The sequence below is a fragment of the Neovison vison genome, chromosome 13 (genome assembly GCF_020171115.1).
Source record: "Neovison vison isolate M4711 chromosome 13, ASM_NN_V1, whole genome shotgun sequence".
Taxonomy (NCBI): domain Eukaryota; kingdom Metazoa; phylum Chordata; class Mammalia; order Carnivora; family Mustelidae; genus Neogale; species Neogale vison.
Genome location: NC_058103.1, coordinates 93,442,240 through 93,466,495, shown reverse-complemented (window position 1 = coordinate 93,466,495; position 24,256 = coordinate 93,442,240). Strand labels below are relative to the sequence as shown.

Here is a 24,256-nt window from a genome sequence, read left to right as displayed (position 1 = left end):
CAACAATGTATGTCAAGAATTAAAAATGCCATAATCTAGGTGCCTCGTTAGTGTAGTAGGTAGTGTGTCAGTCTCAAAAATGCCATAATCTTATCATTGTGCTGAAGAGTTAGCTATAGGATAGAATATGCATTTGACAGATTTTTTTTTAAAAAAGATTTTATTTATTTATTTGATAGAGATCACAAGTAGGCAGAGAGGCAGGGAGAGAGAGAGGGGAAGCAGACTCCCTGCTGAGCAGAGAGCCCGATGCAGGACTTGATCCCAGAACCCTGAGATCATGATCTGAGCCGAAGGCAGAGGCTTAACCTACTGAGCCACCCAGGCACCCCCCCCCCCAGTTTCTTTTTTTAAGGGGGATAAACCCCATCACTCCAACTATGCATATTATTTAGCTTTTAGTTAGGTTTTTTGGTGTTAACTGTCAGTGGAAAGAAAGCAGTTCAGTTGCTTTCCTGCAGTCTTTCCTGAGTGGAAATTCTTACCAGGAAAGAGAGAAGAGATCCTGAGCCAGGCCTGTCAGGGCCTTCATGTTCTGTGAACTCTTTCTCCAGAGTGGGCTCCTGCTGGACTCCCCATTTTTAGGAGCTGGTGAAGAGCTATTTAAGAATCTTGGCTTCAGGGTTGTTCCTTTTTCCTACCCTTTTCTGTTTTTTTTTTTTTTTAAAGATTTTATTTATTTATTTGTCAGAGAGAGAGGGAGAGAGAGTGAGCACAGGCAGACAGAGAGGCAGGCAGAGGCAGAGGGAGAAGCAGGCTCCCTGCCGAGCAAGGAGCCCGATGTGGGACTCGATCCCAGGACGCTGGGATCATGACCTGAGCCGAAGGCAGCTGCTTAACCAACTGAGCCACCCAGGCGTCCCTACCCTTTTCTGTTTGACAAACCTTGAGAAGGAGCTTGCTATCACTGATGGATACTGTGATCATACTCTCTTCCCACCGCTTCGCTGATGTCACACACATCTGGTGTGAGCTGGAAGTAGCTGATCAGAGGCACTACTTAAAGAAAGGAGTAGCGGCGTACACGCTTTTTCCTGCTGTTCCAAGACCTCCCAGGCCATTTCTGTTTTCCTAGTAGTAGTGACCAGAATTCCTATTCAGGAAAGATAAAGCACAAAAAGAACAAAAATTTCTAAAGAACTTATATTAAGTCTTCATATGTTGGAAAAAATAGTTTAAAAGCAGAAAATTTCTCAGGGAAATACTGCTTTCTAATACAGGCAAGGCTGCTTTGTAGCAATGCCTTCCAATATATTAGATTTACCCTGGGGATTGATTTCTAAAACTTGCTCACTCATAACAAGAGGAGTATTTTATTTTATTTTATATATATATTTTTAAAGATTTTATTTATTTATTTGACAGAGAGAGAGATCACAAGTAGGCAGAGAGAGAGGAAGAAGCAGGCTCCCTGCTGAGCAGAGAGCCCAATGTGGGGCTCAATCCCAGGACCCTGGGATCATGACCTGAGCCAAAGGCAGAGGCTTTTACCCACTGAGCCACCCAGGTGCCCCAAGAGGAGTATTTTAAAGCCACATTTTTTAGCAAATCTTTTAGGACATTTTTCCTTTTTATTTTATATTATTTTTTCCCCAGCTTATTGGGAAATATTTAACAAATATATATATATATTTGTTAACATATAATATATGTTATAACATATATATAATATATGTTATTATATATGTTACATATATATACATATATATATGTAAAGTATAGAATGCAGTGGTTTGATACACATATACATTGTGGAATGATTTGTTTGTTGTGAAAACGCTTAAGATCTGCTCTCAGCAACTTTCAAGTATACAACAAAAATTTATTTCCTCAGAGTTCTGGAGGCTTAAAGTCTAGGTCAAGATGCTGCCAAGTATGGTTTCTGGTGGGACCTTTGTGATTTGTGGGTAGCTGCTGGCCTTCTCACGGTGTCCTCATACAGCCTTTCCTTTCTTGTGCTCCTGGTGCCTCTCCCTCTAACCCCCACTGTGGGGTGAGCTCAAGAGTCCATGCTCCCCTGACTGAGCCAGCCAGGTGCCCCTCTGTCCCTCTTCTTCTAGACACAGCAGTCTTATTAGGACCCTACCCTTGTGACCTCATTTAATCTTAATTTTCTCCTTAAAGGCCCTCTCTCCAAATACCATCTCATAGAAGTTAGGGTTTCAATATATGGATGTTGGGGAAGGGAAACAATAGTCAGAACACAAGGACTTTAAAAAAGAAAACAAAACATAAACACAATGCCATTATCACACCTAAAAAATAGTAACAATAATTTCTTATTCTCAAATATTTAGTCAAAGCTCAACTTTTCCCAGTGGTCTTTCAATTTTTTATAATAGCCTCAAAGTTTTATCTTATTGGTAGTCTGTGGGAGAATGTTTTGTTATAATTGAAATGTGCATTTATTAACTGTGTTCTCAGCATTGTTCTAAGTGCAATGAGGAGCTAAGTGCCCATGTCAGGAAACTGAGGTGAACTTCAGTATGTCCAGTGAATGACCACATGACCGTGGCATTTTCCTTCACCTCACAGAATGGCTGACTTCTAGATACAGTACCGTGGTATTAACTATAGCTACTGTGCTATGCATTAGATCCTCAGAATTTATTCTTTTGTATATTGAAAGTTTGTATCTTTTCACCTTCATCTCCCCATTTCTTCTTTCCCTAGCCCGTGAACCCATTCTACTTTCTGCTTCTATTGAGTTTCCTATTTTAGATTCCACATAGAAGTGAGATTGTAAAGTATTTCTGTTTCTCTGTCTGGCTTATTTCACTTAGTATAATGCCCTCCACATTCATCCATATTGTTGCAAATAACAGGATTTTCTTCTTTTTTATGGCTGAATAATCCACTACACACACACACACATATATATATATACGCATATATATGTGTGTGTATGTATATATATGTATTTGTATATATATATACATACACACACATATATATGCGTATATATATATATGTGTATACATACACACACCACATCTTTATACATTCATCCGTTTAAGGACTTTTGGGTTGTTTCTGTAGCTTGACTATTGTGAATAAAGCTGTAGTGGATGTGGGTGTGCAGATATGTCTTTGAAATCCTGATTTCATTTCCTTTGGCTATATATCCAGCAGTGGGATTGCTGGATCAAATGGTAGCTCTATTTTTAATTTTCTGAGGAAGCACGATACTCTTTTCCATTGTGGCTGAACCAATTTATACTCCCACCAACAGTAGATAAGCGTTCCCTTTTCTCTACATCCCACCAACATTTGTTATCTTTTGATGGTAGTCATTGTGACAGGTGTGAGGTGATAGCTCACTGTGGTTTGGATTTGCATTTCCCTGATGATTAGTGATGTTGAACACTTTTGTATGCCTAATGATCACTTGTCTGTCTTCTTTGGAAGATGTGTATTTAGGTTCTTTGCCCATTTTAAATTGAATTACTTGCTTTTTAGCTATTGAGTTGTATAGGGTTTTTAAAAATAATTTTAGATATTAACCCCTTATCAAGTATACAGTTTACAAATACATTCTCACAATTGAAAAGTTGCCTTTTCAATTTGTTGATTGTTTCCTTTGCTGTGCGGAAGCTCTTTTTTTTTTTTTTTTTTTTTATGTAGGCCCACTTGCTTTTATTGCCTGTGTTTTTAGTGTCTTATCAAAAAAAAAATCTTTGCCAAGACCAATGTCAAAGAGCGTTTTCCCTTTGTTTTCTTCTAGGAATTTTATGGTTTCTGGTCCTACATTTCAATCTTATTTCGTGAGTGGTATAAGATAAGGGTCCAGTTTCTTTCTATACTTCTCTCCTTTTTTCCTTCTTTCCTTACGTCTCCCCTTCCTCCTTCCATCCTTTCCTCCCCGCTTCCTCCCTGACCTCACTAGAGTAAACACCAGTCCTGCCCCTTCCTTCCTGGCCCCAGCTGTTCTCACCTGCTTTGTTCTTCACAGCACCGACCACGACTTGACACCTGACATACACATCTTGTGTGGGTAGAACGCCAGCTCCAAGAGGGCAGGGACTTTGTGTTATTCACCACTCTGTCACCTGCATCTCGGACTCCAGAATAGGTGGCCAATAAATGTTGAGCCAGTGTATGAGAGAATGAATGAATTTGATAGCTGAGAAAATGAGGTTATCTAAGATTGGTTGTCCCAACTCTAAATATATCTACTTCCCATTATATGGTTTGTTTTTACTCTTTGTGGTCATAAAGAAAATGAGTTAACACAGCAGACTTGAGACTGCTTATCTGAAGAAAGGCCTGCTTGCAAGGCTGGCCCTTGGCTGGTGTCTTGGAACTTGGAATTTAGGAGAATTCTCACCGTTTCCAGAGCCTTGACTATTTCATGGACAGTACCGCTTAGGTTGGACACCTGCTTTCCTTTTGGCTATCTGGAACTTCAGAACGGGCTAGGTGGCGCGTGCTTATGTGGTCAGTAAGAACCCTGGTATCGAGTCTTTAGTGTGAGCCTTCCCTGCTGGATCATATTTTACATGCATTGTTGTATCTCATTGCTAGAGGAATTGAGCACATCCGGGGGCTCTACTGGGAAAGGACGCTTGGGAACTAATGGCTCTGGATTTTGCTCTATGCACCTTTTCCCTAGCCTGATTTTGCTTTGTGCTTTTTTGCTGTCATAAATCATAGCCACAAGTGCAGCAACATGTTGAGCTGGGCAGATGAATCAAGAGCTGACAGATCCTCCCCCTACCCACAGTTGGGCTTTTGATTTGAATTGCTTTGAATACAAATATTCACTTAGGGAGAATTGACATCGCTACAGATGTAAGATTTCATCCAGGACTATTCTGTTTTTCCATTTATGCCTTTTCCAATCTTTCATGACTCCGTTCTCAAACTGTATGCTCTAGTTACATGAAACTGCATGCAGGTACCCACAATACTGGCATTTTCTCACTTTCTGATTTGGGCTCTAACTTGAATGACATTCTCCTGCCTTTTTGCCTGGCCAGCTCTTTGTCATCCTTCAGGTCAGGCATCACCTTTTCTAGAATCCTTCACCTGACACTGCCCAGCCTGAATTAATGACACCCCCTAGCCCCCCAAACTCATACACACCATGTTCCCCTAAGACATCGTGTCCGTCATTGTGTGTTCCGTAATTGCTTATTTAAATAACTGTGAACTCATCAAGGGCACCACTATCCTCTGTTATACTTCTGGCCCTTAATACAATCTGGTTCTTAGTATGTTTTTGTTAAATGAACAAACAAGAATCCTTCTTTAGAGTTTCACAATTTTCTTCATGTAGGTATTGACATTTGTGGGGAAAGTTACTGATTTTCCCCCCTCATTTATCTTGTCATCAGTCTTCTACTGAATTTCTCTAGTTTTTCAGGTAGATTCCCTTACCTGATTTAAATTTCTTGACATTATAACTTGGAAAGTGGTTGCTAGAAATGAACAGAAATAAATTTTTTAAAAATTATTCTCTTATTTATTTATTTAGTTCAATTAGCCAGCATATAGTACATCATTAGCTTCTATTGTAGTGTTCAATGATTCATTAGTTGTGTGTAACAACCAGTGCTCATCACTACACATGCCCTCCTTTATACCCATCACCCTGCTACCCCCTCCCTTCTGTAACCCTCAGTTTGGTTCCCAGAGTCCAGAGTCTCTCATGGTTTGTCTCCCTCTCTGATTTCTTCCCATTCTGTTTTCCCTCGCTTCCCCTGTGGTCCTCTGCACCATTCCTTATGGTCCACATATAAGTGAAACCATATAATTGTCTTTCTCTTCTTGACTTATTTCACTTAGCATAATCCCCTCCAATTCCATCTATGTCGATGTAAATGTTGGGTATTCATTCTTTCTGATGGTTAAGTGATATTCCATTGTATATATGAACCACATCTTCTTTTAATTAATTAATTAATTGATTGATTAAATCATTTTTTGAACCACATCTTCTTTTTCCATTCATCTGTTGAAGGGCATCTCAGCTCTTTCCATAGTTTGACTATTGTGGACATTGCTGCTATGAACATTGGGGTGCAATTGCCCCTTCTTTTCACTACATCTGTATCTTTGGGGTGAATACGTAGTAATGCAATTGCTGAGTAGGGTAGCTCTATTTTTAATGACTTGAGGAACCTCCATACTATTTTCCAGAGTGACTGCACCAGCTTGCATTCCCACCAATAGTATAAGAGGGTTCCCCTTTTTCCACATCCTCTCCAACACTTACTGTTTCCTGTTTTGTTAATTTTTTTTTTTTCTTGGTCAAAAAAAAATTTTTTTTTTCCCATTCTGACTGGTGTGAGGTGGTATCTCATTGTGGCTTTGATTTTTATTTCCCTGATGCCAAGTGATGTTGAACATTTTTTAAAAATGTCTGTTAGCCATTTTTATGTCATCTTTGGAGAAGTGTCTGTTTGTATCTTCTGCCCATTTATTGACTGGATTATCTGTTTTTGGGGTGTTGAGTTTGAGGAGTTCTTTATAGATCTTGGATAGCAGCCCTTTATCTGTAATGTCATTTGCAAATATCTTCTCCCATTCTGAATTATTCTCTACTTTAAAAAATGCTTTCTTATTGAAGGAAGATTAGATGTTATTTCAGAAGATATTTTAGTTTTCTTATGTATCAAATCAATGGACTATTATCTAAGTAAGAAGTAAACTAAGCTCAGATTTAGTTACCTTTTACTATGTGGATTTTCCCTTCCAGCAAATCAGAGCCAAATGATTAAGTACCATGAAAAAAATCACAGTTGTGAGGCAGATTTGGTTATATTAATATTAATGAGTTATACAGATGAACAAGGTGAACATGAGGTTGATTTGGTCATTGGAGCCATCCTGATACATTAATGGGTGAATTTTGAGATTAGTATTTTACCCCTTACTCCAAATAATTATTTGTGATGATGATAAAATATATATGGATATTTGGTATAGAAATATTTTAAATTTAATATTTGTTATTTATGTTTTTATGGTAAAAGAACAATTGATAATGTGATTTTTAAAAAAGATTTTATTTATTTATTTGAGAGAGAGAGAGCATGAGAGGAGAGAGGACAGTGGGAGAAACAGACTCTCTGGCTATCAGAGAGCCTCATGTGGGACTCAATCCCAGACTCCAGGATCATGACCCAAGCAGAAGGCAGTTGCCCAACCAACTGAGCCACCCAGGAGCCCCTATAATGTGATTGTTTTAACATCAAACTCTGAAAAGTACTTAAAATAAAATATTTTATTTAGTTATTTGACACAGAGAGAGAGAGTATAAGCAGGGGGAGCAGCAGAGGGAGAGGGGGAAGCCCCCTGCTTGCTGAGCAAGGAGCCTGATGTGGGGCTTGATTTCAGGACCCCAGGATCATGACCTGAGCCGAAGGCAGACGGTTCATCAACTGACCCACCCAGGGCCCATGAAAAGTACTCTAAAGGCTTTAGAATAATGTCAGTTCTTTCTGTAGTCCTTGTAATTTAGGCTCAGCATTTGATGATTGGCAATAGATGATTGGGTTTTAGAGGCAGTTAATTAAGCAGGTAGAATTTCTAACGTTTATTTTTTTGTTCACTCATTCAACATTATAGTAAAAATTTATTATAGTAGAAAGCAAATGTGAGCTTTCAAACAGTCAGTCACAATACTTGGCAATCACCTTTTCAGTTTCATTTAACTCCTGTGGTCCTATGGCAAATTATCTTCCCAAAATTGGTTCAGGGAGCTCAGCCTGTGTTCTAGATGAATTAAGTGACATTTTTGGGAGAGCCTTGGCAGGATATATCTTTTGGGGGCACAGAATATGGGTGGAGTAGCATCATAACTTCTATTTACTATTTGGTGAATAGATTTACAATAAATATCACTAAGCATTTGCTACCTGCCAGTGACTATGTTAAAACAGCCTATGTGCACAGCTTGTTGACACCTTACAACCCTGCGAAGCTAGTAACTATTATTCTCCCCATTTGACAGAAAGGAAGTGGAGGCATAGAAAGTTCAAGCCACTTTTTTAAAGACCAACAGCCTCTAAATAGTGGGGCCAGGATTCAAACACAGATAGTCTGACTTCAGAGCCTGATCGTTTAACTACAAGCACAGTGTGTTATACTTAGATTTACCAAAATAAATCTCCCAAATTAAAACCCCCAGTTTTGTTCCAGTGGCTCACTGTACTTCTTTCCTCATTCTCTCTCTCTCTCTCTCTCTCAGGATCTGACCTGGTGTATCCTCCAGGCTGATCTCAGTTTTTCCTTGGCACCTTCAGTCACATTTGAGAAAACCCCTTGTTCACCTTTAAAAGTGCCATTAACTATTCACTTACCTAGAATCATGTCCTTGACTCTGTCGGGCAACCCTTAGTTGTTTCCTTAAAACTGTAAAATAAAAAATGGATCTTGAAGTCTCAAATGTATACTAGATGAATTTTCTTTTATTGCCATGATGTCTAGTTACCTTTACCCTTGTCACCAGGGTGGGGCACCATATGATCATTGTCTGACATTCTTGAGCCAGATAGAGTTTTCTACATGTAACCAGTTAGCTGGTGCTAGTTAATTGCTAGATAATGAAAGCACTTTCCTGGGCTGACTGTCTGAGTCTTGCTTGGGCACTGGGTGGTAGGAGCGGTTGAGAGTGAGCTCTGGGCTTTGGTTCATCATCTTGGGTCTTACTATGATCATGTGGCTGTTTGTGCCACACACCTGTTGCGTTTCACAGTCCTTGAGAAGTGGGGCTGCTCTGAGAACTTTAGAAAATCTAAATGAGAGTGCTCTCCTTTTACACTGATGACCCTCCGCATAATGCTGATCTCTGCCATTTTATTCTGGAATCTGTTTCCTCCACATAGGTGATAAGTATATCTTTTGGTATAGTTCATGATTATTTGTTGCCTTTTTTTTTTTTAAAAGATTATTTATTTATTTATTTGACAGACAAGTAGGCAGAGAGGCAGGCAGAAAGAGAAGAGGAGGCAAGCTCGCTGTTGAGCAGAGAGCCCGATGCGGGGCTCGATCCCAGGCTTGATCCCAGGACCCTGGGATCATGACCTGAGCCGAGAGCAGAGACATTAACCCACTGAGCCACCCAGGTGCCCCTGATTATTCGTTGCTTAAGTGTCACACTGTGAAGCTGATCTTTTATGGTCTTTGTGCCTTTAGGGGATCAGAGCCCCAGCAACCAAACCAAGAAGAGGGAAAAGTTAACCATGTATTATACAAGTTATCAAAAAAAATTTAAAGTTTCAAAAAATAATATAAACTATATAATCCAAGCTTTCTCTAGAGACCTTGAAAGACTACATCTATAAATAGGATTATCAGCTTTTAAATGTCACATATAACTGTTTAAAAAAAATCTACTTCTCATTTGGCAGCAGGATGGACCTCTCCCAAAAGAAACCAAAGCCAGCATTTATTACATTTGAACAGCTTTAAATATATAATGGGCTTAGAAACATTGACATTTCAAATAGCTATTTTTTTCTCATTCACCACTAGAAAAGAGAAAATCTTAACATCTTCTCCTGAAAAGGAGTGATAAAAATTGAAATTTTATTTTGTAACAAAATACCACCTCACAATTCAATTACAATTCTGACATAAAGACCATTTTAACAATATTACATATATATATATAACATATATATAAAGATGTAATATAACAATATTACATCTTCACAGTGATAGGTATAAAAAATGAGCCTAATATATATCATTCACTAAAATCTAACTTGAGAACACAAGTACAGTTCATTGGACATGGGCTTGTGGGGCTGCAGAAGAGAGTTTAGGTTCCTTTCCCTTAGTGCTGGATGCCCAGCATTAGTGAGAAGAAAGACTTTGCCATAGTCATCAGAGGAAATGAAGGGACCGAGGCTGTAGACTTTGGGCTGATGTTTGTACTGGGGTTGGGACCCACGTGTAGTAGATGCATGAACCCTTTCTTTTCCTTCAGCATGTGAACTCTGCAGGGACAAGAGTCATTCCATAAGCCCACAAAGCAGCCAGCCCAGAGCATTGTAATTCCACCTTTAGAAATCTCTAATTAATGCACTGCTTTTTGAAATTTCCTAGAACAGAATTCTGGATTTACCTTGGGCATAAATCTGCTTCTCTGTGTTCCATCTCAAAATCACAGAGATGGGAAAGTGGCATGGAAAGTGACTTCTTTTACTTGATATTCTTTTTCCTCAGAAAACAAAATGGGTTCAAATTTGGACATAAGTAGGGACGCCTGGGTGGCTCAGTTGGTTAAGCATCTGCCTTTAGCTCAGGTCATGATCCCAGGATCCTGCGATGGAACCCTGGGTCAGGCTCCCTGCTCAATGGGGAGCTTGCCTCTCCCTCTCCCTCTGCCCCTCCCCACCACTTGTTCTATCTCTCCCTCTCAAAAAATAAAAAAAATATTAAAAAAATAACAAAACAAAACAAAACTGGATACAAGTATACAATCATTTCATTCAGTGATCATGATCTAACCTGTTCACATCTGAATAAAATTTGTCAGTTAACATCTTGGATTTTATATGATGTAATTTTTTTTAAAAGATTTTATTTATTTATTTGACAGACAGAGATCACAAGTAGGCAGAGAAGCAGGCAGAGAGAGAGGAGGAAGCAGGCTCCCTGCTGAGCAGAGAGCCCGACTCGGGGCTCGATCCCAGGACCCCGAGATCATGACCTGAGCTGAAGGCAGAGGCTTTAACCCACTGAGCCACCCAGGTGCCCCATATATGATGTAATTTTTGGTGACAGTACAGGTTGTACATTATCAGTCATTAAAAAAAAAACTTTCTTCTGTTATAACTTGTTTATTTTAATTTCACTACCAAATTATGTTACTGATGAGCAATTTTAGGATCTGCTCATTTCCTAAAAATTTCAGGCAAAAAGTAGGTCTGGGATACTTTCCTCCTGTCCAGATAACCAGAAGAGCCTACATTACACATTTATCCAAAATTGGATTCTGTCCTTTTAAATTTCAATTGATTTTTCTGGGGCCCTAAGTGGCTCAATCAATTAAACATCTGCCTTCAGCTCAAGTCATGATCCCGGCGTCCTGGGATTGAGCCCATGCACATCCTGGGATTGAGCCCATGCACGTCCTGGGATTGAGCCAATGCACGTCCTGGGATTGAGCCCATGCACGTCCTGGGATTGAGCCCATGCACGTCCTGGGATTGAGCCCATGCACGTCCTGGGATTGATCCCATGCATCAGGCTCCCTGCTTAGTGGGAAATCTTCTTATCCCTCTCCGTCTGCCCCCCCAACCTGGCTCTGCTCTCTCTCAAATAAATAAATAAAATACTTAAAAATTTTAAACAAATTTCAATTAAGTTCCTGATGTTTAAAAAGCCCTGCATCAGGCCCCTGCTCAAAGGGGAGTCTGCTTACCCCTCTCCATCTGCCCCTTCCCTGCTCTGCACACACATACACACTCTAAAATTACTAAAATCTTAAAAAAAAATTAAAATAAATTTCAATTTTCTGATGTTAAAAGCATCCTTCCAAATAAATGGATTTCAATCTGGTCAAGCCTCTAGTTCTAACTACCAATTTATAGGAAATATAAAGAATAAAAGAACAAATTAGATAACATGAGAGTACAAATCAGTAAACTCCAGGAAGTTTAAAAAAAAAAAAACAACAAAACCTGACAGGTCAAATGATCTGGTTTCCTCAACAAATAAATTATGAATGCTAAAGATCTTTAAGAGACATTGTGGGGAATTTATTTAGATTATGATTTGAATACACTGGTACATCAACTATAAAAGATAATCTTGCTGCTTCCCCCCGTTCCACATCACCAGAGAAACCCAACCATTTTCTGGAGATATTTAAACATTATCTGCATATTTGATAGTATTAATTTATTATTTAATTACTGCCATTTTACATACGGCAATGCTATTATTATTAACAAGAGACCTTATACTTTAGAGGTAGATACAAAGAAAGAAAAAGGCGTGTTATCTGGTTAATACCAGGAAAACTCCAGATGGGGCTAAATTTGCATATGTGAGTGTTTAAAATAAATGAGACCCTTAACTTGCTGAATTCTGCCCAGTGGCATCTCCTGGAAACATAGTAAACATGAAACGGAACAAAGCTGCTTAATTATGTCAAAATGATTGCCAAAATTTATCAATATGGAATCTGGCACACAGATTCCATTGGTACCTTCCTTGCTTGGCCAAAGTTTCTCATATAGTTATAGTAAAAAATGTAGAAGATAATTCTTTAAGAAAGCAAAAACATACCCCATGTTTATTACCCTCATTCTCCTCCTAAAACATGAGAGAGATACCGATGATTTAGAGATACTCTTCTGATTGTTCACTTGTATAAATTCTACCCTGAGCTTGGAAACCTTGAAAAACTGTTGCTACTTTTGCTAATACCCATGAAAAGCAAAATGTTTGAGTATACAGTACAACACAAACTGTCCTCAGACTGGAAATACTGGAGAGTCAGCATCCAAGCCACAGATGTTTCATTATAGATAACCTCCTGATGTTCCTGCCGTTTAACAATAGATTCTGAAAAGCCTTAAGTCAAACTTTTAGAAATTCAGTCACATTTTAAGTATGTCAGGGGATCTCAGTACAGGTTTCCCCCGCTATCCGAACGTGGACTGTTCCTATGAAAGCTCTCTCAAGCCAAAATGACTTAGAGTGAAGAGTATCTCTGCTTTCTTGAGGTTTGCTTTATGCCATTTCACTTCTCTGAATGACCTACATTTGTACCTGTTTTTCTTTTTTTTTTTTTTTAAAGATTTTATTTATTTATTTGACAGAGCGAGATCACAAGCAGGCAGAGAGGCAGGCAGAGAGAGAGGAGGAAACAGGCTTCCTGCTGAGCAGAGAGCCCAATGAGGGCCTCGATCCCAGGACCCTGAGATCATGACCTGAGCCGAAGGCAGTGGCTTAACGCACTGAGCCACCCAGGCGCCCTGTACCTGTTTTTCTTAACTGAAAGAAGTCAGAAGAGAATTTTTGCCTTTACCAAAAAAAAAAAAAAAAAAAAAGTGGTTGCCATACTAACCTAGGTCTTTGGCAAATGTGCAGTGGCATAGTGTGAACTTTTGGGAAGTGGAGAATACCTGTGTTTATGTGAGCTCTTGAATCCTTTGCTATAATCCATAAATTATTCAACTTAGTAAGTTACCATGTCTTATGATTTTGTGGTTTTGTATGTCCTATTTTTAAAGATTTTATTTATTTGAGAGGGTACAGAGAAAGAGCATTAGCATGGGGCAGTCTGGGGGGTGGGTGGGAACAGATGGAGAGGGAATGGTAGACTCCCCACTGAGCAGGGAGCCCAATGCGGGACTTGATCCCAGGACCCTTGGATCATGACCTGAGCCAAAGGCAGATGCTTAACTGACTGAGCCACCCAGGTGCCCCCAGATTTTTTTTTTTTTAAACTCAACACTCTGTCGTCTTAATGTAGAATGAAAACTTTAAAAAATCCAAGTACACTGTAAGACAGCTGTAAATAATGAGAATCAACATCCTCGCTACCAACAGCCTTAAAACAGATCTACCAAATACAAGACAACTTGTGGCTTTCCAATGAAATAGCTAAAGTCTGGGAGGCAGGGTTCATGACAGTGCCAGCTACCAGAGTTAGAATCTGTGGGCAACTGAGTTAGAACAGAGAACCAAGAGGCTGAGCAAACCTAGAACGGATTCACTGTTAGTCGGCGAAGGGTATACTTTTGCTGTTGTTTTGTTTTGCTTAGATTTATTATAATTTTTTATTACTTCACCCCAGGTTCATTCTATCTCACTCTGTTTCTTCTCCTTCTGTCACTGACTGTTTGAAGTTCTGTCACTCTCCAGATTGGAGATTTGGGGTATTAATTAGAAACAAGTGGCACATTTGTAGGTATGGGGATTCGTCTGTGTTCAGACATTTTGTAAAGGCCCCACAGAATTTTTCTCTGAGCTAATTACTAGTCAGGGTAGCTTCCCCAATTCCTCAGCTTCATGTTTGGGTTCTATGTTCTCAAGAATGGCTTGGAAAGATACCCTGTAGCCATGGCAGAGTTAATTAGAATGAGCTATTACCCTGTGTGGACAGAGAGAACTTTTGTACCTTCTACCCTCTGTGTTTGGAAGGTGACAATTTGACCCTACTATTTCTAAAAATACTTTTTACTCTTTTGTGTGGTCACAGTCTGTAAAAAGTTTAAGGCTATCCATCACTTGAGAGTCAGTGTGTGTTCGCATACTCATGTAAAATGTGTTTTACAGGTAAGTAGGACTGAGTTCCACTAAGCCTGGTTATAATTGTGGAATACAGTGTTGAGCAGTGGAACTTGGTAATTGGTTGAAAATATTGAGTCACATGAAGAATATGACCCAGCTTCTCTTCAGTCACATCTTGCCTCTTCACTGCTCACCACACATCAGCCACTGGCCTGCCTTCTGCTCTTTGAATGACCGAACTCCCTTCCATCTTGAGGCCTCTGCTTGTGTTGCTTCTCTGGGGACATGTTGCCCTACAAGACTCATTCTAGATGTTCCCCAAAACCAGAATTAAGAAAGTTTAAAAAAGAAAACCAAGAGGAAGATGAAGTGAAAACTAACATTCACAGATTCTTTGTTGCCTGCACGAGTTCACCTCAGTAAAAGTGGTTGGCTCCAGATTTCTTCTCTTGAACTTGGGTATTGCTAGTGCTTGCAAGAGCTGCTTACTTGGAGATTTTTATGGAGAATATTGCATTTATGAGAAATGAATTCTGTTAGGAAAATCCTTATGTAAGAGGCTCTATAGAATTTTATGAATGAGAGTAGAAGCTGGAAGGAGAGCTGTCAGCGGTTAAAGGTATGAATTTAGATTTTATACAGAGATATGAATTCGTTCCAGAGAGATGGCATGAGGAAGCCAAGTACACTGTCAAACAGCTGTAAATAATGGGAGTCAACACCTTCACTACCGACAGCCTCACTGAACTGAGGTGCAGTGGGAAAATAATCAGACAAATCAAAGGTCAGGCCTTTTAACTCTTACCTTATGGGACTCTGGAATACATTGAGCAGGTAAACAACAAATTGAAAGCAACCTCTTATTCTTGATAGAAAGGGGTTCAGACATTTTCTCCAGAAAACCCCATAATAGCCTCTGAGGGGATGCGTTGGGCCTTCTGTTTCATTGGGGGATGATGGCAGTGTTTGGGGATGTTAATTACTTAACATTAACCTTGATGGAAAACTTTTAATTGCAAGAAGAAAACTTGGGCAGATTAAGGTAGAAAATACCAGGGTTGAGAGACATTTGTAATAATAAGGTAGATTGACTTTCAAAAAAATAAAGCCCTCATTGTAGACAAGAAAATGAAATAATGTGCAGTGGAGGACAGGCCGTGAAATTGAGGCAAAGTCTGGCCCTGCCATGATACCACATTACTGAGTTTCAAAGGAGAGTATCATTGTTCTAGTGGGATTGTGCATCTCTCTGTATTACTGTACTAGTGTGGGTGTGTGCACATGTGTGTGTCAGTCTGCGCATCATTCTACAGATGTCAGGGTGTTTTCTAGATCGTGACAGTTTGGCATTAGTCTAGCTTTCCTGCCTCATCTCCTCCCTCTGGAAGTGAATTACGTGTCATTGTGAGATTGCTGATGGCGTTAGAGGACAGTCTACTCAGGTATTAGACCTGGAAACTTTGGTGGTTTGTGTGACGGTTTTCACCAGCGTTTGGATGTCAGGCTACAAATAAAATACAAATAAGTTGTTAGGTGAACTCTTTTTAAAAAAATTAATTTATTTATTTGATAGAGAAATCACAAGTGGGCAGAGAGGCAGGCAGAGGGCGGAGGGGAAGCAGGCTCCCTGCTGAGCAGAGAGCCCGATGCGGGGCTCGATCCCAGGACCCTGGGATCATGACCTGAGCCGAAGGCAGAGGCTTAACCCACTGAGCCACCCAGGCACCCAAACTGACTCTTTTTTAAGTAAGTCAACACCATGAGCATACCACAGATGTATATACGCACAAAACAAGAAAGGGAGAGAGCAAACCCTTCTAAAGGTGTGGGAAGGGAATTTAAATTTCCTTTAAATTTTATGTTTTTCTGTTTCTTATAGTCCCCTCTTGATTTGTTCAACTCGGAATCTGAGAGCAAGGATAATAGGGAGTGTGTCTTATCTCTTTATAGTATTAGCACTCAGTAGTGTTTGGCACATAGTTGTGCTGAAAAATGTATGAAAGAATGAAAAAAAATCACTAAATAAATGAATTGTTACTCTTGAAGTTATTGTTTAACTTCACATACGCCCATTTTCCCTGAGAAAGGTAGTAGACAGTAAGTATGTATGTATTTATTAACAATATTTGTTTTGAAAAGTTCTTGCATTATGCTGGAAACTAGAAATTTATCCCACACTTGCCTCCTCTCAGGATTGGAGAAACAAATTTAAAGGCAGGTATTTTCTGTTAGCAATAATCGCGCCTCGGATAAACCTCATTGGCTACGATACTGCCACTGCGCAAAGCTGAAAGGCAGGTATTTTCTAAAGTTAGTTTTAATTACAATTAGAGATGTTTGGATATTACACGTATTGCATTGAAACGATTGGAGACAACTTACACCTCAGTGAGCACAATCACTACACTAGAAACTAACCCTTTATTAACTAACTACCCCTTGAGCAGAACCTTCTGGTAATTTGTCAGGGAGAGTACCGTTGACCTTTGAGCAACTCAGGGTTAGGAGTGCCAACCCCCACTCAGCTGACGATCCCCACTCAGTAACTTTCCATTTTCCCCCAAGTTAAACTACTAATAGGTTACTGTTGACTGGAAACCTTACTGATGACATAAACTGGTGATTAATACATATTTTGTATGTTCTGTGTATTATATACTGTATACTAACAGTACAGTAAGCTAGAGAAAAGAAAATATTAAGCAAATCCCAAGAGAAAATACAGTTATGGTATTATATTTATCAAAAACAATCTGTATATAAGTGAACCTGTACAGTTCAAAACCATGTTTTTTGGGGTTCGACAGTCCTTGCTTCCCCACCCCGTATTCTCTTTCCTTTCAGACCCCTGATTCTTATCAAGGCACATGGCCACCTGGGAGGAAATTAATTATACCACATTCCTTGTAGCTTGATAAAGCAAAATGATACTGTTATGGGCCAAAGAGAAATAAGTGGGAAAGTTCTGTGGTGGTTTCTGAGAAAATGTAGCAAAAAGAGGAGGCACACCTTTTGCCCTTCAAGTCTTCTTCCATCTTGCTGTCTGGGATTTTGCTTTGGTCATCACCCTGAAGCATGACAAGAAAGGTCTTCATAGGAATGGCAGAGCAATGAACTGGAAAGAGCCCCCAGACCAGCCTTTGACCCCCCAAGTCTCAACTCCATTTGGTTGGTGGAGATATAATCTCTTCTCTTGTTTAAGCCATAAATTCTCATGTCTTCATTACATGCAGCCAGACCTGATCATAATGGGCACACTATTTTACTACAGGCCAGTTCTAACATCTCACGATTCCATGGCCACCTGAGGATTGGTCTTTCTATTCTCTTGTTTATTTTGCCATGTCTAATCATTTACTCTCATCATGGAATTCTGTGTCAGGGCTTCGATGTTGGCATTGTTTCAGAAAATAATTAATCTGAGCGGTTTTACTAGATAATCTACAGTGGTACAGGGTTAACAGAATTTTCACCACCCATCTGGGGGGAAAGCAGCTAGATTCTAAATTCTAGAATGGCAGCATCGTCCTTGTCTCATAAAGCATAGAACCCTCTTATGGTACTTGAGTGTATTTGGCTTTTCCTTCAACACAACCAATGCAGATAGGGAAGCCACTTTTTAGGGGCATTGGAAAGATAGGCACATCTTATTATATAGTGCTCAATGTGGATATTTGATGCTCAGGGGCTTTTGGGGCCCCACATCTGGTGAGAAGCTAATTATAGGTCACTGTTGAGCAGGAGGAGAGATTTTTCTCATCTCTTATTCTTTTGGCTCAACCTGACTTTTTTATTAATCACTGTAGTGGCTTGTATAACCTTCCTCCCAAAGACAAAGTGTTGGCTGTTGCTTTGTTTTAGGGGAAATATCAAAGTGCTTGATATCAACATCTAGAAATGTTCATCCATGGAAGCTAGAAATTGGGTAACAGGTTCTTTATGTCAGCTGAACTACGGGTTGTCTTTGGTTTGATCTGTGTCAGCCTATGGACCTAGGATCCATCTTGACCTTCCAAATATGTCCTCTCTCATAGATGAGAACAGAGAAATTCAGAGAGAAAAAAAGGTACATTTCATTTTCTATAGCAGCTGTTGTGGTGACTTTTGCGACATACTCTCTTTCTGTGAAGATTGTGAACTTGTCAGCCTATGAAGTTCATTTATGATTTCCCAGAGACGTGTGCCCTGGTTGAGGGCATATTCTAAGTGCTGTGGGACAAATAAAGAAGAGCCAGGAAAATTGAGCTTAAAATGAAGTATTCATCCAGAACTAGTGATCCACTCCTCTTGCTTTCTAGAGTTGGTTTCTTGAAAGGACACACCACAGAGGTCTGGGCCAGTTTTTAAGAGAAAAAGCTCCAAATACCTAGGACAGAGGTCACTGATGGGAATTGCCATTACTGAATTATTAGAAGGAGTATTATTAGGCTTGGGCACATTTTCTATCTCTTACACTCACTCTTCATGTACACCTGATGCGTATTGTTCACTCTTTTTTGCTGGTGGGCTAGAAGGGTAAGCTTCAAATTCAAAGCTGTGTTATCTAGAAGTAGATGGTAAGTTTTTGAAAGCATATTGTACTGTAGAATCCTAACAAGTGTAGTGTTAGTTTCCAGGACCTGCATGAGACCGATCTGAGGAGTCAGGCAGAGTGAGAATCCTGGGTATTATAAATACAGTGACAAAGTTGGTGTGTCACCTTTATTTCTCCAACGCCTTCATTAACAGAGTACTTAGAGTTCTATAAAACTCAGTTGTTGTTGTTGTTTTTTAAGAAGCCATATAGTAGTTATTCAAAGGAACCCCTGAAGTAATTGCTTTCCTAAAATGAAGAATTCTTTGAGTTCAGACTTTCATGTCTTCAAACATGTCAGTGTATCAAACATTAGTATATCAGATGTCATCAATATTTGTTATTTGTTTTTGTTTTGTTAGGGAACTCAGATAGCCAAGAAGCCTAGTGGAAATAACTTCATTAATTACAGGTATAATAATAAATGATAGGAGCCAAGAGGTCTTGGTGTCCAGCCATTCACTGGCCATGTGGCCTTGGTCAGGCCACTGAGCATCTCTAGACCCAAAGGTCTCTATGTTCTATCAGGTGAGGGGTAGAATACCTCCGGTTCCAGCCTATGAGATCTATGCATGTTTTGTCTTAAATGCACTCTGAGAAGGTCCTTGCCCTCAAGAAATTTCAGGTTTTTTTCTGAATTTCCTTACTTCTTTTTGGCTTGGCTCCAAAAGTAACATGCACTTGTTTTTTATGAAGGATAATTCAACTAGAAAATGTATTATGCAGAAAGGAAGTCTCCTTCAGTGCCACCCTCTGAGAGAGAATCATTCTTAGAATAGGTATATAATGGTCTTGGTTTATTTCTATGCGTATATTAGTATTCTTGTGACAGATACACACATATATGTATGTGTATATATAGTACATGTATTTATGTGTATGCATATATCTATATATCTTATTTATACTGCACTAAAACTTGATATTTCCAACATGTAACAGTTGAGATAATCTTTCCATGTCAGTATGTCTAAAGCTACCTTATTTTTTTAAATTAAGGTATAATTGACATATAACACCATATTAATTTCAGGTGTACAACATAATGACTCAATATTTGTAAATATTGCAAAACGATCCCCACAAGTCTACTTAACATCTGTTATCATACATAGTTACACATCTTTTTTCTTGTGATGAGAACTTTTAAGATCTCTTAGCAACTTTGAATTGTGCAATATAGTATTAGAAATTATAGTCACCATGCTGTATATTACATAAGCTACCTTATTTCTAAATGCCTCATAGAACATCACTGATTGAATATTGGAGGCATACTAAGTATACATTTTGGCCAAATGGTCAAGTGTTTAGTCATATTTAGCTGAAACTAAAAGGAAGTATCAGTCATAGAATGGATGTCTGGAATACAAAAAATTTTTTTAAATTTCAATAGAACTTGAAATTTTTTTTTTTATAAAAAGAAAAGCCATTTATTAAAAACTTGAAGTTTGCTCAAGTCCATAAAGTTGAAAGAACTTGAAATTTTTTAACAAAAGCTTTTAGTAGTCAGCTTTAATTTTGACAGCATACAGGCCTTTTTCTTTCACCCCCCTGCCTGCTGTTAGATTGATCCTGTGCTCCCTGTACTCTACTAGTAGAGTCTGGTACTGCTGATAGTAAGCTGTCCCTTGGCAATTAACCTTGCCCTCTCCAATAATAACTAGGTAAAGACTAGGTTAAGGATAGGTAAAGATCTCTCTCCACATTAACCACTGGCCTTGGAGATTTGCGTGATGATCATGAGTTTGACTGAAGGAATCCCAGAAATGGAAGCATTGGGTGCTGCTTGAAACATCCTTTCTAAATATTTTCAGAAGCATGCTGAAGATTGCTGCCAATGCATATATCTAACTTTCTAACATTTTTGCTGCCTCACACAATTAGTCGATTGAAAAAAATGCTCTCCTACTTTTGGGTCTAAAACTGTGGCAGCCATGTCATTGACTTTCAAGATGTAACAGAATTGTTTCGGTTCCACGTGTGTCTTCGCTTTCATTCGTGCACACCAACGTCAGCATTGTTTCCAGAATAGGATAGGAGACTTTTTATAGGTAAGAAAAACGTGAATGCTTGAAGTCTTACCAGCTTTGTTTAAGTTTGCCTCCCCTTATTTAGCAAATTTTAGTGAATAAATTACATTCTTAATAAGCAATCATTGGATTTAGCTGGTCTGCTCTTTTGGTATGCTTATCTGCAAAGTAGACTATCCTGGGATTTTTGTTGCTGCTGCTGTTCAAGCAGCCTGTATAGCAGGAACTAGCTCTTCCTCCATCTTGTTTGAGGGTATCGTGTGAGTATACAGGGGGCAGTTCCACAATGTCTTGTAACTCATGAAATTAGTCTTTGAAGAAGGAAGAAAGTATAGTACTCCTTTTATGGTTTCTCGTTCTGTTTGTTACACTGCCCCATAATTACCTTGTGAACACAGAGCTGGTGAGTGTGACTCCTCTAAGACACCCTTCCCATGTTTATTCCATTGTCTACCGCATTTGGCAGTCACTGTTCCCTGGTTTCCACTCTGTGCTTCTTCATGTGGACTCATCATGTTTGTGTGAGAGACTGGGAGCTCTTGAGCGAGAGAGTAAAGCAGGAGCAGGATTGCATGCACTGTTAATGTACTGTGCTGTTGTATTTAAAGGAGGTCTGCATGTTCAATTGTCTGACACACAGGATAGAGGCGGAGCACCATTGTTTTTGTGCATGTTTCAGTATAATTCAGAAAGAATTCTGGTAACTTATTTCGCAGAAGCACTCTTGATGCCAGGACTCATCATTTGGACAAGTCTGAATACGCTTTTCATCTTCAGTAACAGGATTAGAGACACTGGCATTCTGTAGCCATCTAAAATTTTAACAAGCTTATTTTTCCAAGTTAGCCTCTATTTGATTTATTAGAATTTTATTTTTTTTAAGATTTTATTTATTTATTTGTCAGAGAGAGAGCAAGAGCGAGCACAGGCAGACAGAATGGAAGGCAGAGTCAGAGGGAGAAGCAGGCTCCCTGCGGAGCAAGGAGCCTGATGTGGGACTCGATCCCAGGATGCTGGGATCATGACCTGAGCTGAAGGCAGCTGCTTAACCAACTGAGCCACCCAGGCGTCCCTATTTATTAGAATTTTAAAACTGTATTTTGTAGTTTGGTTACTATAAACAAAATGTGTTTTTGGTATCTCATTTTCCTCAATCTTTTTCTTCTTTGTATTGTTTATGAATATATTTTGTATGAATCAAAGAGAACTTCATGGATGTCATTGTGATTTTATAGATTTTCCTATTCTTGAAATTTTTATATTGCCCAATTACAAAAGCCATGTCTGATAACTCTACTATCTTAATCTCTGTGGATCTTTTTATAGTTCCTTTTTCCTCCCCTTCCCTTAGTTTTCTGTTACCTTGGTCTCATCTCCTGATGATTTTTAATAAATTTTGGACACTGGTTATAAAAAATAGTAGAGATCATTTTAGGCTACTGATAATGTCCTTTCCCTCCAAAAAGGGTATACTTTTGCTTCTCACTGGCAGAATCAGAGGTTAAAATGATTTACAGCTTTGCCTCAGGCTCTGTGGGGGCTGGCTTGTCCTACTTGGTCCCCACTTCAAAGACGGAGTCAAAAGGGGTCCCACCTGAAAGCCTCGATTTTCCACGACTCTTCCTCATTCTTGGGCTCTGACCAGCAATTTTTGTCTGCTCTGTGCCGTAAAACTAGCAGAGGCTTCTGTATCTTCACAACCTCCTCAGTTCTTACTTTGTGCTCAAATTTTCAGTTTCTCAATAGCGCCTTTGGGAATGAACAAATGCCTTGGAGGGAAAAAGCAGTTTTAAATAATGTTAGCATCTCTTCTTTCTGGGACCTTTCTCACTCATGTTCTCACCTGGTAACTCTTTTCAGCCTTGGGTCCCTAAATTGTTCCTCAGCAAGAGGATTGGTGGGCAACAAGCTATTTAGCCATTGTTGGAATCTTACCTATATTTGAAAGTGAATTTTCAAATATTAAAAATAAATACATGTAGCATCCCTTGTTTGCATTACTGTTAATCTTGAGCTGATTATATATTATAGTGGCCTATGCAGTCATAGCACCATTTATAATCTAGAAGTTCAGGAATGCCATGGGGCGCCTGTGTGGCTCAATAGGGTAAGCATCCAACTCTTGATCTCAACTCAGATCTTGTTGTCAGGCCCATGAGTTCAAGTCCTGTATTGGGGCCAAAAGAAAGTTCAGGGAATGCTAAAAATAACACTGAATAAGGTGTTCAGGTATTTGGCCAAGTTTTAAAAATCTACCAGATTGATTTCTAATTTATTCATTTATTACTTATTTCATATATCGATATTAGCAAATGGTATTTCTTATTTTCAGTCCTTATCCTCTTTTTCTATTGGGTGGTTTTATTCTGGTTGATTTGCAGAAACTTTTAGTAGTTAGGAGATATTAACCCTTTGCTTATTAGTGGTATAAATGTTTATCACCAGCAAATATGGTTTGTATGACTGCTACATTTTAGGATTTATTGAGTTTTTTTTCTGTGGCCTTTTTATAGCTCTTGTGGGGCATGTAGGAGGCACAGATTGTTAAGTTTCTGCCTTCGGCTCAGGTCATGATCCCACTGTCCTGGGATTGAACCCCACATCGGGCTCCTTGGAGGGGAGCCTGCTTTTCCCACTCCCTCCGCCTGCTGCTCTCCCTGCTTGTGCTCTCTTGCTCTGTCAAATAAATAAGTAAAATCTGAAAAAAGAAGAAAAGGAAAAACGAATATCGCAAGATATTTATAAAGAAATATTATAAAGAATACAGTTATAATCACAATATATACATGCATGTATATATTTCTGTATTCCGTGCACATATAAGGCCTTATTAATTATTCAGATCCTTTATGTCATAATTTTTGAAGGGATCAAATTGATTCACCAATGACTAAGAGTGTTAATTTTATCCCTATTCCTGATAGTACTGTTCTTGTTCCCTTTTGCCTTGAATTTGATCTTGCCAAATGTTGGGGGGGTGGTATACATTCTAATTTTATCTTTGTTTCTTGAAATTTGAATTCTTCACTTCTCTGTCCCTCTCTTAATTTAGAAGAATGGATTCTATGGTTAAATCCCCTGAGAGATATCACAAAGGAGGAAGTGTCCCTGAACCGAGTCTTGGAGCATAACTACAGTAAGAAGTGGGTAGACGAGTGTGGGTCTTCCGGACAAGCGGGAAGGACTGAGAAAGAGGAGAGTCTAGGATGGAATAGGAAGTATGTTTGGAATGTGATAGGAGGCTGGCTCAGGCAGAAGGTCAGAAGAAATAGGAATTAACTAGGGTTATTAAGGTTGGGACCATATTTGGGGACTCCTGAAGCTAGGCAGAGAAATAATTCTTTATCAATTAGGTGTTCTTAAGACAAATAACCAAGTAAGTATGCATTTACTAAATGAGCCTTGGGTCGAAGCTTGCTGTCCAGGGTTGTCTTTTATGATTGTTTATGCT

General features: G+C 39.1%; 1 protein-coding gene and 1 pseudogene across 1 annotated transcript in view; one reads left to right on the top strand and one right to left on the bottom strand.

Moving 5' to 3' along the window:
- AVEN (apoptosis and caspase activation inhibitor) overlaps positions 1–24,256 on the top strand; it is a 154,961-nt gene that overhangs the window by 121,314 nt on the left and 9,391 nt on the right. The window lies entirely within an intron of this gene.
- LOC122894806 lies at positions 16,357–16,488 on the bottom strand (annotated as a pseudogene).